The sequence below is a fragment of the Pelodiscus sinensis genome, chromosome 25 (assembly GCF_052426305.1).
Source record: "Pelodiscus sinensis isolate ZL-2025 chromosome 25, ASM5242630v1, whole genome shotgun sequence".
NCBI classification, from domain to species: domain Eukaryota; kingdom Metazoa; phylum Chordata; order Testudines; family Trionychidae; genus Pelodiscus; species Pelodiscus sinensis.
In genome coordinates, this window is record NC_143076.1 from 885175 (window position 1) to 901059 (window position 15885).

The 15885-nt window shown below is 53.8% G+C and overlaps 1 protein-coding gene and 5 non-coding genes across 6 annotated transcripts in view; 4 read left to right on the plus strand and 2 right to left on the minus strand.

The window, feature by feature from the left end:
- The window catches only part of LOC142826104 (uncharacterized), a 284204-nt gene that overhangs the window by 103478 nt on the left and 164841 nt on the right, over window positions 1-15885 (plus strand).
- On the plus strand, window positions 1491-1572 carry TRNAS-AGA (transfer RNA serine (anticodon AGA)). The gene has a single exon. It is a non-coding gene; the product is annotated as a tRNA-Ser (tRNA).
- On the minus strand, window positions 3449-3522 carry TRNAT-AGU (transfer RNA threonine (anticodon AGU)). Its single transcript has one exon. It is a non-coding gene; the product is annotated as a tRNA-Thr (tRNA).
- On the plus strand, window positions 5064-5137 carry TRNAT-AGU (transfer RNA threonine (anticodon AGU)). Its single transcript has one exon. It is a non-coding gene; the product is annotated as a tRNA-Thr (tRNA).
- Window positions 13765-13836, minus strand: TRNAG-UCC (transfer RNA glycine (anticodon UCC)). The gene has a single exon. It is a non-coding gene; the product is annotated as a tRNA-Gly (tRNA).
- TRNAS-AGA (transfer RNA serine (anticodon AGA)) lies at window positions 15636-15717 on the plus strand. Its single transcript has one exon. It is a non-coding gene; the product is annotated as a tRNA-Ser (tRNA).

Below are 15885 nucleotides of genomic sequence, written 5' to 3' on the forward strand. Positions count from 1 at the left end.
GCCAGACTGGTAGGTTCCATGGCCCCAGCACATCCCAGCCTCCTGCTGAGCCAGCCAGACAAGACTCCAAGTGCCACTGGGCATTAGACACCCAGCAGGAGGCACAAAATTCTCTTCTCACCAGCCTGAGGGCAAGGAAGCTAAAGCACATGGAATGGGAGCAACCAGACAATGAAAGTCCCAATTAAATTTGAACTCAGATTGTAGAATTCGGAGTCCTGAATGCTGCCCATACACCATGGGACCAACAGCAAGCCCGTAAAGTGAAGAGGCCCGGGGCAAACTGGAGTCAGGGGAAGCAGGCAGCAGGAAGAGCCCAAGTCTACACAGCTACTTTTTGTGCAAAAATGGACCCTAATTAATTATGCAACTAAAGCATGGCAATATGCTAATCAGCGCTTCATTTCCATATGCTTTTGTGGAAGAGAGGTGCAGTATAGAGATAGCCTAGGTGGTAGATAGCCATGAAGAGACATAGACTCAGGAAAAATCCCTGGGCTGCAATCCTTAGTTACACCAATTAAAAATAATTCACCAGTTCAGACATGATTTCTAAGCCCCCACACAAGGAAAATAATAAAACCGGATGGACTCTCTAGACTACTCCCTACTTACACATGTCAAGCTGTCTGTTGCTAATACTGTGTGGCCTAATGGATAAGGCAGCTGACTTTGAATCAGAAGATTGAGGGTTTGTGCCCCTTTGCAGTTGTGTTTTGTGTGCTTGGGGTCCTGCTACCTTGTACCTGTAACAATATGGTTTTTCTATAGTCCTCTTGTAAGGCTTGTAACTATTTGGTGAGCCTAAACTAAAGCCTTCTTCTGTAGCCAGACTGAAGAGCGGCAGCAATGAGCTGTAAAACATAGAGTCACATTCAATCTAAATGATATTTAAATAGCGTCACACTAGACCTAATCACACCCACTGTCACCAAGGAAGAAACAGATCTCAAGGTGGGTGGAGAAAACTTAGTTAACAGCATTTTGTCTGGCAAAAAACTGCTTATCAATAGTTGTGTTTGTGCAATCGGCATTCTATGATTATTGTCCTCACTTTCCTATTGTTTGTCTGTATGATCGCTGTCTGGATTGTAACTGTTTCTGTCTGCTATATAATTAATTTTGCTCGGGAAAAATCAAAGGTGGTGGAGTATGATTGGTTAGGTAAATCATAATAGTATGTTAGCTTTGGTTAGTAAAATCATATTAAAAGAATTGGTTAAGCAGGACTCAATTTTCACTCTATAAACTGGGGTCCAAGAAGGATACCAGGGCGAAGAAGGAAAAGAGGAAAAGAGAAGAGGAAGAAGGAAAAGGAAGGAAGAAGACCTGGAAGCAGAACTCACCTCCAAGCCAGCCTCAGACCAGAGTTTCCAGGACCCTCTGCATGACCGGTGAAATGGTTTGCTGTGTGAATTCTGTGGGTCAGGTGACGTCAGGCCTGGGCACTGAGATTATTTACCAGTTTCCCGGGCTCATTTTTTCTCACAGCTGTGGTGGCCGAGTGGTTAAGGCGTTGGACTAGAAATCCAATAGGGTTTCCCTGCGCAGGTTCAAATCCTGCTCACAGCGAGGCCTGAGTTTTAGCCACACCCCTTCCTAGGGCAACATGGAACCCAGACCCTGAGAAGAACATGCCTGTCCCATCAGAAGGGACACCTGCAGAAGGCAACAGAGGCTACAAAAGCAGGAGAGAACATGGATTGCAGGGTCCTGCCTAACAACAGGAAAACCAGTCTGGCTTTCAGCAGAGCCACCTCCCCATGGACACTGCCAGGGGGCCAAGCAGCTCCAGTGGCCACTTGCCCTCCCCAAAAGCCAGCCCTGGTTGGGTAGAAAGATGCTGGGCCCAGCGGCCTCCCTTCACCTGGCAGAAGTGATGGAGACAGGCCCAGGGGGCCGTGGAGTTCATGTGGGGAACAGAGACTGGGCAGCACAAAAGAACACCCGTGAATGTCAGTGAGAGGCAGAGGTGGCAAAGTGGCAGCAGCATATTTCACCATAAGAGACCTACAGCTGGTGTCTTGCTCCCCTGCCGTCCCTCCATCAGCTTCATCTCAGGACTCTCTGTCCTGCCCCAGCTCTGCTGCTTTCAGGGCAAATCCCTTGTTAGGACCAGTCACAATCTGGCGAACAGTGAGGATCTGTCCTACCTGAGGTGTGTGGGCTACAAAAGCCTCTTGTTCCCTTCTCAGCTCCTAACAGTGCAAACATCAGGGAGTGTAGCTCAGTGGTAGAGTGTTTGACTACAAATTATATGAGCGTTACTTCAAATCCAACTGACCATTCAATGGAAACATTTATTTCTCCAATTCCATTACATTCTAGGTTTCTATTTTTTGGATTCTTTAAATGAATGAATACTACCCCTTACTGCTGTCCTGTGCCAATGCACATAAACCAGGCAAACCCGTCCCTCGGCTGGAGCCAGCTCAAACCCGCTGTGTGTCTGGTTTCTGTTTCCATCCATTCAACAAGGGTGAGATTTGGAAGCCCAATGGCAGGTCCCTGGTCTCCATGGGCTGTGCTGTGCAGAAGAACAAGAACCATACCCAGCTGGGGAGGAACGGCCTAGTGTTTATTGCAGGAGCCTGTTACAAACACACACTAAACACCGTTATCACACTGCCTGGTGCACATTCCTACCTTCCCTTGTGCACACAACATACCTGGGGCTCTAATTACTGGCCACCTGCCTTTCACACAGATCATTGATCCTTGTGACTTTCAGGTACATTCATATGGCAGCTGTTTAAACATAATGTGCTTCTATTGCATGATCAGCACCAGAATCTCCGGCTATGTCTACACTATAAATTTTCTCAGCAAAAAATATGCTAATGAGGGTCTCATTTGCATGAGTCATGATCTTATTTGCATATTTTCTGGCAAACTGATTTTGCACTGGGGTTGTTGTGCAAAAACAAGCTGTATGGAAGTTTTCTTTTTGTGCAAAACCCCCTTCTTCTGCAAGATCAGGATACCTCTTTTGGGGGGGCATAAGAATCTTGTGAAAAATGGGGGCTTTGTGCAAAAAAAATGTTCACACTGCTTGTTTTTGCACAACAATCCCCATTGGAAGAAAATCTACAAATGAGATCGTGACTCGTGCAATTGAGTTCTTCATTAACATATTTTTAAGGAGAAAACTTGTAGTGTAGATATAGCCTCTGTGAGTTACCAGCAGTGGGGCTGTTAGTGTCGGCATCTAACTAATTGCACCATTAGGCCATGTCTTCACTCAGGTGGAGATGGCTGCTGCAATCCATCTTCCAGAGCTTGATTTAGCCAGTCTAGCTAAGCCTCACTAAATCAAACCCCTAGGGAAACTCCTGCTCTTTGCTACTATCCTACTGTGAGAGCACCACCAAGCTCAGCTGAAGGTAAAACCAACTGCAGATACATGTCGAAGAACTATGGGAAGAAAAGACACATTGGGCTAGCAACAAGGCACCACTGGGAGTTGAAACCAGGATCCCCTGCTTACTAGGCAGGTGCTTTAGCCAACTAAGCCACGGTGCCCTCCTTGAAAGCAACCTTAAAACTGTTTTACTTTATGGTGCCAGACACCCCCTTCCCATTCCAACATGCAGCCATTCCCCATTCCCCTCCGGCTCTTGCCATGACTCATGGCCTGTGCAGCCCAAGACATTTGATTGGCAGCTGGTACCCAAAACCTTTCTGTCAATTGTAGCAGCAGGCCCCAAAGGGACAGACCCAAGGCAGCCACCTGGTCCTAAGGCCGGGCCTGCAGCCAGGGGGAGGAAGAAGAATCTCTCCTTTCAGCTGGAGTTGAACCAGCAACCTAAGGGCACTTGCCAAGCACCCACTACAGGCCTCTGCTCTGCCAGCTGAGCTATGGAAGGTGCCTGGAGCAGGCTGCTTTGCCCAGGTGGCCCTTCCACGAGTGCCAGGGCAAGAGCCCCTGAAGGGGCCGGCTTCCCAGAGGAGGGGCAGGAGAACCCAGCAGCACAGGGGTGTCACAGGCGCTTCACCCACAGAAGGACCCTTGAGTGATCCAGGCAGAAACGCCGCGTCTCGCTCCCTGCAGCTCCCCTTGCTGCCCTGGCAGGCGCTGCCCCTTCTCCCACTGGCCTGGGCCTGGCCTCCCTCCCCCGCCCGGCACCACAGAGAGCCCCTTGGCTTGAGCCTGGGCAAGCTTAGGCCCTGGGCTCTGGGGCCAGCCCCGTTGTGTGTCAGAGCCCCCCGGCCACAGTGCTACTCCAGGGGGCCTGGTTCCAGGGCCTCCTAATCCCAGGGACTGGGGGGCTGGAGGCCTTTGCCCTGGAGCCTCAGAGCTCCCCCAGTGTCGGCTGCCGCTGGCCTGAATGGTGCTGGATGCTCCTGCTCCCCTCCCAGCAGGCTCCGTCGCCTGAGGAGGCGGAGGCACAAGCCCCTCAGAGGGGACAGGCCTGAGGCCTCTGGCTTGCCCAGGCTCACGCCAAGGGGCTTTCTGTGGTGCCGGGCGGGGGAGGGAGGCCAGGCCCAGGCCAGTGGGAGAAGGGGCAGCGCCTGCCAGGGCAGCAAGGGGAGCTGCAGGGAGCGAGACGCGGCATTTCTGCCTGGATCACTCAAGGGTCCTTCTGCGGGTGAAGCGCCTGTGACACCCCTGTGCTGCTGGGTTCCTCTGCCCCTCCCCTGGGAGGCCGTCCCCTTCGGGGGCTCTTGCCCTGACACTCGTCAAAAAGCCCACCTGGGCAAAGCAGCCTGCTGCAGGTACCATTATGTAGCTCAGCTGGCAGAGCAGAGGCCTGTAGCGGGTGCTCGGCAAGTGTCCTTAGGTGGCTGATTCAACTCCTGCTGAAAGGAGAGATTCTTCTCCCTCCCCTGGCTGCAGGCCCGGCCTTAGGACCAGGCGGCTGCCTTGGGTCTGTCCCTTTGGGGCCTGGGGCTACAATCGACAGAAAGGTTTTGGGTACCAGCTGCCAATCAAATGTCTTGGGCTGCGCAGGCCTTGAGTCATGGCAAGAGCTGGAGGGGAATGGGGAACGGCTGCACTTTGGAATGGGAAGGGGGGGTCTGGCACCATAAAGTAGAACAGTTTTAGGGCTGCTTTTAAGGAGGGCACCATGGCTTAGTTGGCTAAAGTGCCTTCCTAGTAAGCAGGAGATCCTGGGTTCAACTCCCAGTGGTGCCTTGTTGCCAGGTCAATGGGTCTTTTCTTCAACATGTATCTGGAGTTGGTTTTACCTTCAGTTGAACTTAGTGGTGCCCTCACAGTGGGAGTGGGATAGTAGCAAAGAGCAGGAGGTGCCCTAGGGGTTTGATTTAGTGAGGCTTAGCTAGACTGGCTAAATCAAACTCTGGGAGATGGATTGCAGCAGAAATCTCCACCAGAGTGAAGACATGGCCTAATGGTGCAATTAGTTAGATGCCGAAACTAACAGCCTCACTGCGGGTAACTCACAGAGGCTACATCGACACTAGAAATTTTCTCCTTAAAAAATATGTTAACGACGGACTCAATTGCATGAGTCACGATCTCATTTGTAGTTTTTCAGCCAATGGGATTGCTGTGCAAAAACAAGCAGTGTGAACATTTTTTTTGCACAAAACCACCTTTTTTCACAAGATTCTTATGCCCCCCAAAAGAGGTATCCTGATCTTGCAGAAAAAGGGGGTTTTGCACAAAAGGAAAACTTCCACACTGCTTGTTTTTGCACAATAACCCCAGCGCGAAATCAGTTTGTCAGAAAATATGCAAATAAGATCATGATTCATGCAAATGAGACCCTCATTAGCACCTTTTTTGCTGAGAAAATTCGTAGTGTAGCCATAGCCGGAGATTCTGGTGCTGATCATGCAATAGAAGCACAGTATGTTTAAACAGCTGCCGTATGAATGTACCTGAAAGTCACAAGGATCAATGCTCTGTGTGAAAGGCAGGTGGCCAGTAATTAGAGCCCCAGGTATGTTGTGTGCACAAGGGAAGGTAGGAATGTGCACCGGGCAGTCTGATAATGGTGTTTACTGTGTGTTTGTAACAGGCTCCTGCCCATCTCCGGTAGATTTGGGCAACTCCTCCACCAATTGCAATACACACTAGGCCGTTCCTCCCCAGCTGGGTGTGGTTCTTGTTCTTCTGCACAGCACAGCCCATGGTGACCAAGGACCTGCCATTGGGCTTCCAAATCACACCCTTGTTGAACGGATGGAAACAGAAACCAGACACACAGCGGGTTTGAGCTGGCTCCAGCCGAGGGACGGGTTTGCCTGGTTTATGGTTGTGATGGCGCGTTGGGGGTTCCCCGTCTCCTGCACCCCGAAATGGCACAAACAGACTGCACCAGCCAGTGGAATTGAGGGTGGTTTATTGCTCCTCCAGCACAGCACAGCACAGCACAGCACAGATGTAATCTGGTTACAGGAACTGGGGGCTAAGAGGTCTCAATGCCCCCCTTGAGATAGGGGAGCCCCAGCCCCCTCCCCAGCTCCTTCTTCTCTGCCTTCCAGCCAGCAACTCCCTAACTAACTTCCAGCCCTGCCCCCCAGCCAGGGCCGCATTCCACCTTCCTTTGTTCCTCTCCATGGGGGGTGTCTGGCCACTGGTTCAACAAGTTTGGCACTACCTTGGCCTAGTGAGGTTTTCCCTGCTGGGTCTTGCTCCAGACAGCAGGGGTCACCACAGCCCAGCAAGTACCCCCACTACGTCACAGTTCTCCCCCCTCCGAGAGCGAACTGAGCAGGGTCACTCCGCTCGTGACCTAGGGAAGTTCGGGTCCTCTCCGCGGGAACCCGCCCTGGGGACATGGGTGCTCCCCTTGACTCAGGCCGGCCGTGGCGAGGACCCACATGAGTTGGCTTCCCTCTGTCCACTCGCCGCACCGCTCCAGGGCGACTGGCACAGGCCTGTCCTCGGGGGTCACTCCCACCCTTCCACTGGCCTTGATCCCTGGCTAGGGTCTCTCGGGCCGGGGCCATGAGCCCAGTGAGCCTTCTCTGGACAGCCAGGGCGGCTTCCACCCCTGATGCTCCATCCAGGGAGGTCTTCCCCTCCCATAACTCTCTCAGCAAACCCAGAGGGTCCTCTATCTGGGGTAGAGACCCCCAAGCTGCTTTCCTACTGTCTTGGGCCTTCCCGCCCCTCTGGCAGGAGTCACAGGACCGGCAGTACCGCTGCACGGCTGTAAAGATTCCCGGCCAATAGAAGTGCTGGAGCAGCCTCCGCCGGGTGCTCCGGATCCCCCGGTGGCCCCCAAGGGGGACATCATGGGCCAAATACAGCAGCTTGAGGCGATACTTTCGGGGGACGACCAGCTGCCGCTGGACCCTCCATGCCCTCACCTTCCTGGGGGGAAGCCATTCACGGAACAGGAGTCCACGCTCCCGCAGGAATCTCTCCTGGCCACCTCTCCCCCAGGGCTGAGCTGCACGGAGGCCAGCCTGGTCCCGCAGCCTCTGCAAGGAGGGGTCTGCCTGCACCTCAGCCTGGAATTCAGCTGCTGAGGCAGGGATCGGGACCTGTCCCCACCTTTGCCTAGGTCCGGAGTCCCAGCCTGGCTGGACCCCGTGTCCACTGGGATGGGACCATGAGGCTGCTGCCAGGAGTCTTTCCCTGGACCCACGTTGTCAGCCCCCCGCTGGCTCTGGGTGGTGACTAGAGCCCGCTGGGATTCATGGGGCCACTCCTCTAGGTCATTCCCCATCAGCACCTCGGTGGGCAAGTGCGGGTGCACCCCCACTTCCTTGAGGCCTTCCTTCGCCCCCCATTTCAGATGCATCCTGGCTACAGGCACCTTAAACGGGGACCCGTCTATGCCCTTCAGGGTCGGCTGGGTGTGGGGTAGTATCCGCTCTGGGGCCACTATGTCGGATCGGGCCAGAGTCACCTCTGCCCCCGTGTCCCAGAAGCCCGTCACCTTCCTACCATCCACCTCCAGGGGTATGAGACACTCGCTCCGCAGGGGCCGTCCTGCCCCCACCCGGTACACGGAGAAATCCGCCTCCCGAGGGTCAGACCTCCCAGGGGAGGTGCACTGAGCATCCTTCCCTCCACTCTGAGCTGAGGTTTGCCGGCTAGCCCTTGCCTCTGGGCCAGCCTGCCCTTCCTCCCGCCCCAGCCAGTTAACCCTGGAAAGTCCCCGGTCCTGGGACCTGGTGCACTGAGCCCTCTTGTGGCCTTTTTGCCCACAGCGATGGCAAGTTAGGCTTTGGGCTGTCTCTGTCCAGGCCCTGGCTGGTTTTCTGGGGCGCAGACGATCTGTTCCTTGGTCTCGCCCCGTAGTTGACTCCCTCCGTCGCTCAGCCAAGATCCGGTCTCTGCGCAGTTCCCTTTCTCTCCGGGACTCCCGTTCACACCCGGACCGGCTCTCCGTGAACTCATCCGCCAGTCTCCCGGCCTCCTGGGGGTTCTCTGGTCTCCGGTCCTTGAGCCACAGCCTCAGTTTGGGTGGGCACGCTTCATAGAACTGCTCCATCATGACCAGCTTGAGCAGCTCCTCTGCGGTCTGGGCTCTGACTCCCGAGACCCACTTGCGGCAGTATTGCGCCAGGCGGGAGGCCAGATCCACATAGGTCTCCCGTGGCCCTTTCTGTACCCCCCGGAACTTCTTCCTGTACATCTCGGGGGTCAGCCCGAACTTGTGCAGCGGGGCCTCCTTGACTCGGTTGTAATCCCCTGGCTGTAGGTCCTCCAGCTGACTGAGCACTCCGGCCGCCTCCTGGTTCAGTGCGGGGATGAGCTCCTGCAGCCAGTCAGCTGGGGGGACCCGTTGCAGTCCACAGGCCCTCTCAAAGGAGCTGAGGAACCTGTCTATGTCGCCCATGTCCTTCAATTGGGCCACCATGAGCCTCTCCAAGCGTCTGGCAGTCCTGGGACCTTGGGGCCCATCCGCACTTGGCGCAGCCGGTGCCCCGCCGGTTCTCCGCTCTGCCATGGCCAGCTCATGCTGCCGCTGCCTCTCTCGATCTTGGCGTTCCTTCTCTCGATCTTGGCGCTCCCTCTCTCGGTCCTCTACTTCCAATTCCTTGATCCGCAGCTGGATCTCCAGCCGCCGTAGCTCCGCTGGGCTGGCCCCTGCCCTAGATGGGCTATGACTTGCAGGCCTCCCAGGAGACGCTGTCTCATCTCTCCGGTGGGTTCCAGCGCTCCTCCCCCTCTCTGAGCCTGACACACTCTCAGGGGGGGTCTGGCTGCTTCCCCTGGGGACAAGATCCTGGCCCTGTGGCTGGTCATTCTCTTCCAGCTGGGCAATCAGCTGGGCCTTGGTTGCTTTCTGCACAGGCAAGCCCCTCTCTCTGCACAGCCCCACCAGCTCTGCCTTCAAGAGTTGGGCGTAGGCCATCTGCCCGCTGGGCCCCTCGGTGCAGACTCACCAGTCTAGTGCTGCAGCGCCCCACGATTCCCAGGAACCGCTTCGCTCTGTCTCCAGCACGCCTGGCTCCAGGGCTCTTGCTTCTACAGCGCCTTGTCGCTCACCGCTGGAAGCTCCATCCACGGGGTGCAGTGCATCCCACTTCTGACACCAGTGTGACGGCGCATTGGGGGTTCCCCGTCTCCTGCACCCCGAAATGGCACAAACAGACTGCACCAGCCAATGGAATTGAGGGTGGTTTATTGCTCCTCCAGCACAGCACAGCACAGCACAGATGTAATCTGGTTACAGGAACTGGGGGCTAAGAGGTCTCAATGCCCCCCTTGAAATAGGGGAGCCCCAGCCCCCTCCCCAGCTCCTTCTTCTCTGCCTTCCAGCCAGCAACTCCCTAACTAACTTCCAGCCCTGCCCCCCAGCCAGGGCAGTATTCCACCTTCCTTTGTTCCTCTCCATGGGGGGTGTCTGGCCACTGGTTCAACAAGTTTGGCACTACCTTGGCCTAGTGAGGTTTTCCCTGCTGGGTCTTGCTCCAGACAGCAGGGGTCACCACAGCCCAGCAAGTACCCCCACTACGTCACAATGGGCATTGGCACAGGACAGCAGTAAGGGTTCGTATTCATTTATAGAATCCAAAAAATAGAAACCTAGAATGTAAGGGAATTGGAGAGATAAATTTTTCCATTGAATGGTCAGTTGGATTTGAAGTAATGCTCATATAATTTGTAGTCTATCACTGAGCTACTCTCCCTGATGTTTGCACTGTTAGGAGTTGAGAAGGGGACAAGAGGCTTTTGTAGCCCACACACCCCTGGGCCTGTCTCCATCACTTCTGCCTCTGCCAGGTGAAGGGAGGCCGCTGGGCCCAGCATCTTTCTACCCAACCAGGGCTGGCTTTTGGGGAGAGGGAGGGGCCACTGGAGGCACTTGGTCCCCTGGCTGTGTCCATGGGGAGGTGGCTCTGCTGAAAGCCAGACTGGTTTTCCTATTGTTAGGCAAGACCCTGCAACCCATGTTCTCTCCTGCTTTTGTAGCCTCTGTTGCCTTCTGCAGGTGTCCCTTCTGATGGGACAGGCATGTTCTTCTCAGGGTCTGGGTTCCATGTTGCCCTAGGAAGGGGTGTAACCAAAATACAGGCTTTGCTGTGACCAGGATTTGAACCTGCACAGGAAAACACTATTGGATTTTAAGGCCAACGCCTCAACCACTCGGCCAGCACAGCTCTAAGTAACACCAAGCCAGGGAAACTCATAAATAATCTCAGTGCCCAGGCCTGACATCACCTGACCCACAGAATTCACACAGCAAACCATTTCAATGGTCATGCAGAGGACTCCTGGCTGTTCTGGTCTGAGGCTGCCTTAGAGGGGAGTTCTGCTTCCAGGTCTCCCTCCTCCTTCTTGGTCTTCTTCCTTTCCCTTTCCCTCCTTCTTCCTCTTCTCGTTTCCCCTTTTCCTTCTTCTCCTTGGTCTCCTTGGACCCCAGTTTATATAGTGAAAATTGAGTCCTACTTAACCAATCCTTTTCAACTTATTCATAAATGATCTGGAGAAAGGGGTAAGCAGTGAGGTAGTAAAGTTTGCAGATGATACCAAACTGTTTAGGATAGTCAAGACAGAAGCAGACTGTGAGGGACTCCAAGAAGATCTCACCAAACTGAGTGATTGGGCAACAAAATGGCAAATGAAATTTAATGTGGATAAGTGTAAAGTAATGCACATCGGGAAAAATAACCCCAACTATACGTACAGTATGATGGGGGCTAATTTGGCTACAACAAATCAGGAAAGAGATCTTGGAGTTATCGTGGACAGTTCTCTGAAAACTTCCACACAGTGTGCAGCGGCGGTCAAAAAGGCAAATAGGATGCTAGGAATTATTAGGAAAGGGATAGAAAATAAGACCCAGAATATCTTCCTGACCCTGTATAAAACTATGGTACACCCATATCTTGAATACTGTGTACAGTTGTGGTCTCCTCACCTCAAAAAAGATATTTTGGCCTTGGAAAGGGTTCAGAAAAGGGCAACTAAAATGATTAGGGGTTTGGAACGGGTCCCATATGAGGAGAGGCTAAAGAGACTGGGACTTTTCAGTTTAGAAAAGAGGAGACTGAGGGGGGATATGATAGAGGTCTATAAAATCATGAATGGTGTGGAGAGGGCTGATAAAGAAAAATTATTTATTAGTTCCCATAATAGAAGAACTAGAGTACACCAAATGAAATTAATGGGTAGCAGGTTTAAAACTAATAAAAGAAAGTTCTTCTTCACACAGCGTGTTGTCAACCTGTGGAACTCCTTGCCAGAGGAGGCTGTGAAGGCTAGGACTATAATAGAGTTTAAAGAGAAGCTGGATAAATTCATGGAGGTTAGGTCCATAAAAGGCCAGGGGATAGAAATGGTGTCCTTGGCCTCTGTTTGTCAGAGGCTGGAGAGGGATGGCAGGAGACAAATCGCTTGATCATTGTCTTCGGTCCACCCCCTCTGGGGCACCTGGTGCTGGCCACTGTCGGCAGACAGGATACTGGGCTAGAAGGACCGTTGATCTGACCCAGTACGGCCGTTCTTATGTTCTTATGTTAACCAATTATTTTAATATGATTTTACTAACCAAAGCTAACATACTATTATGATTTACCTAACCAATCATACTCCACCACCTTTGATTTTCCCCCAGCAAAATTAATTATACAGCCGACAGAAACAGTTACAATCCAGACAGCGATCACACAGACAAACAACAGGAAAGTGAAGAGAATAATCATAGAGTTCAAGGGAAAACCTCACAAAGGAGATTCCAGGCAGCCAGGCCATGGGGGTCTCTGAAATTGCCCCAGCCCTGCCTGGCTGTTGCCAAGGTTGCTCTGTGAGGTCACTGCCTCCCAGCCAATGAGCTGAGGTCATGTAAAAGTTTCTTGTGATGTCACTGCTGCCTGGCAGGCTCATGTCCTGCCCCTGGCCAGCCCCTTGGCATGTGTGAGCTGCTCCCCCTCTGCCCCCGTCACTCAGGGCTGGTTCTGGGGCTCAAGCAGGGAACATCAGAGGCTGCTCAGGGGGCCACATTGCTAGGCCAGGGGCCCTCCTGTGGGGCTGTGAGTGTTGCTGTCCCTGCTGTACAGACAGGGCCATAGAGCCTCAGGAGGCTGCAGCGGTGGGAGACACTTCCCTGGTTTCGGGAGGGAGACGAGACGTCAAGGCCCATGACTCGGAGCCAGCTACCGATACCCATGGAAAGCTGATTTTCAGAGGGGTGTGATCAGCCCTTCCTGTGTGTCTGGCTTCTTCAAAGGGGCTTCATTAGGAGCTAAAAGTTGAAGAAGGGACATTTAGAAGGGTGAATTTCTTTCCCTGGCAGTCTTCTCTGTGTGCCCCTGTGGCCTAATGGACAAGACACTAGCCTCCTAAGCCAGGGATTGTTGGTTGAAGTCCCACCTGGGGTGACAGTTTCTCTCACTGGCAAAGAGTTTACATTCCTCTGCTCTCTGAAACAATTAGCATGGATGCTCCACAGTTGCTCTCTCCCTCTCTGGAGAAGTTGTTCAGACCCTGCACTAGCAAATGCTGGTGTAAGACACAGATCTTATTGCTAAAAGCCCAGGTATTCAAAGTCAGAATAACGAGGCACATTTTGCTCTAGAAGGCCCAGGAGTGACAGCCTGTGGCAGAGCAGGGTCTGTCTGGAGACAAAGTGGACCTGAGGATGAGAAGGCCCATGAGAGACAGAGACTCCAGAGCAGTGGGGTGGTTAGTTATTTGGTCTGGCAAAAGGACAGAAAAACCCCAGGCCCTGAGCATGGTGCGGGCGAAGCCCATGGGGCAGTTTGCCTGGTGGGGTTCGGGGCGTGGAGAAGCTGTGAAGCTCTGTGAGTGGCTAAGGTCCCTGGCTGAGCTGCGCCACCAGCCTTGTGTGCGACTCAAACTGTCTCAAACTGTCCCACATCCCCTTTTGTGTGTCTGTTGCAGTGAGAGGGAGCCCTTGGCTATGGGACCCACTTGTGCCTGTTGTTCAGGGTTAAATAAGTTCTTCCCCAGGAGGCTGCCTGTTCCCTTCCCACCTTGCATTGGCTGGGGATCAAATCAAGCAAGGGGCAGCAAACGCCAGGCACCATCATAGTCTGGGACACAGATACGGACCGTCTTGGAGCTATCCCAGGAGGAGTCTCTGCAGGCCCTGCAGTCCATGCGGAGGAATGCCGACGTTTTTGGCCAAATGGCCAATGGTCTAGCAAAGAAAGGTCACCTCCCTCCTACCCCCGCATCCTACCAAGTCAGAGCCAAGGTCAAGGAATTGCGGCAGGGGTATGTGAGGGAGGAACCGCATTACTGTGCATGCTCTCGGAGAGGATGAAGAGCGGTGAGAGGCAGCCCGCAGCTGCAGGACCCATTTGTGCCTGTTTTTTCAGGGTTCAAATAAAAGCTCAGCAAGGAGCTTTGATGCTCCCTCTTTACATTGCATTGGCTGGGAATCGAACCCAGGTCAACTGTGTGGAAGGCAGCTATACTCACCACTATACCACCAATGCCTGCCTGCAAAGATGTTGGGAAAATTAGTTAGGAAATCCTACATCTGCCATGAGGTTAGCCAGAGGCCAGAGGGTGCCTGTGTGGTTTGGGTAAAGCAGAACTTCTTGGCTATTAGGCAAAGACCAGAAGTGGTGACGCTGGGGCAGTGGCTGCCCTGCACTCTCCGTGGTGTGAGGAGCCGGGCGGGAGAGGCGTCCCAGAGGTTGTTGGGTGGGAGAGTAGAGTTTATCAGACTTTGGGCTAAGCTCTAGAGCAGACAAGGGAGAGGTGGGGAAGTGGCTTCTGGATACTCTGTGTGGCCTGGGGATGCGGATCAAGAGCCGTCCTTGTGTTTGTTGCTGTAAAGTGTTGTTTCTGGGTCCTTTGCCTAAGATCGAGCACTTCTGCCTTCCGGAGAGCCATGTCACAGGCACAAGCCCCCAGAGACCCCTTCAGGGACACATCACAGGACCAAGCAAGGGGCAGAAACTCTGGGCACTGTCAGTGTCTGGGCCAGAGATAAAGACCCTCTTGGAGCTGTGATCCGAGGGGGAGTCTCTGCAGGCCCGGCAGTCCAGGTGGAGGAATGCAGACATCTATGAACATAAAAACATAAGAACGGCCGTACTGGGTCAGACCGAAGGTCCGTCTAGCCCAGTGTCCTGTCTGCCGACAGTGGCCAGCACCAGGTGCCCCGGAGGGGGTGGACCGAAGACAATGATCAAGCGATTTGTCTCCTGCCATCCGTCTCCAGCCTCTGACAAACAGAGGCCAGGGACACCATTTTATCCCCTGGCTACTAGCCTTTTATGGTCCTAACCTCCATGAAATTATCTAACATATGGTCCAATGGCTGATGGCCTTGCAGAGAAAGGCCACCTCCCCCCTCCTGCATCCTAGACCAAGTCAGAGCCAAGGTCAACGAATTGCGGGAGGGGTATGTGAGGGCCCGTGAGGGCAGGTCCCGCTCTGGGGAAGCACCACAGCACTGTGCATACTGTGAGGAACTGGACCGAATCCCGGGGTGTGGGGAGCCCCTGTCTCCAGGGAGAGTTGTGGAGTCTGGGATGGAGACACCTGGGCAGCAGCAGCTGCAGCTTCAGGATGACAACGCTGATGACCTGCAGCTCCAGGGGAGGCAGGAGGACTCCCAAACGGCTTCAGGCAGCGGGGAGGGAACATCAGGTGAGTGCTGGGAGGTTGCAACACCCAGGACATGTCGACACTTGCAGTCTCCTTCAGGAGAGGGATGCAAATGGAGACATTCGAAATTGTAACTGAAACCGGGATTTAAATATCCTGCTCTACATTTGCATAATCACATCTGGGTGTTGTTTCAAAATACTTTAACAGCAGTGTCAGCGTTTGCTAGTCGGGGCTCTGGACAGCACCTGCACGGAGGGAGATGGCAACTGCGGGACGCCCTGGCCAACTGTCCCAATGTCTCACAGCTGAAAAGAAAACAAAAGAGGCCAATGCAAAGAGCCCCCTGGCAGCGAGGGAGTCAGCACGTTGGTGGGTGGGGCAGGGAGCTGGGGGCAGAGCTGGGCTCTAACTCGCTGGGTGACCTTGGCCCATTCAGTGAATCTCTCCCTCCCTCCATGGCCCTGTCTGTACAGCAGGGACAGCAACACTCACAGCCCCACAGGAGGGGGCTGGTTTGATGCTTCACCCCATGGCACAGCAATGAGCCCCCAAGCTTCCCCCTGTGTTTTGGGAGCCAGGTTTGCCCTTTGAATTCTGTGGGGCAGGTGATGTCAGGCCGGGTACTGGGATTATTTACCAGTTTCCCTGGCCCTGGGGCCCTGGTAACTTCACAGCTGTGGTGGCTGAGTGGTTAAGGCGTTGGACTTGAAATCCACTAGGGTTTCCCTGCGCAGGTTCAAATCCTGCTCACAGCGAGGCTTGAGTTTTGGCTGCAGCCCTAACCAGGCAACAAGCTGCACAACCCCTGAGCCACTCTCCCTGTCCCCAGTCAATCCCTTTCTGCGCCTTCCGAGAGAGACAGGGGCCTGGTGCCTCATTATGGGTCCCTGAGCTCTAGGGAAACTCTCAGCTCCTGCAGCCTC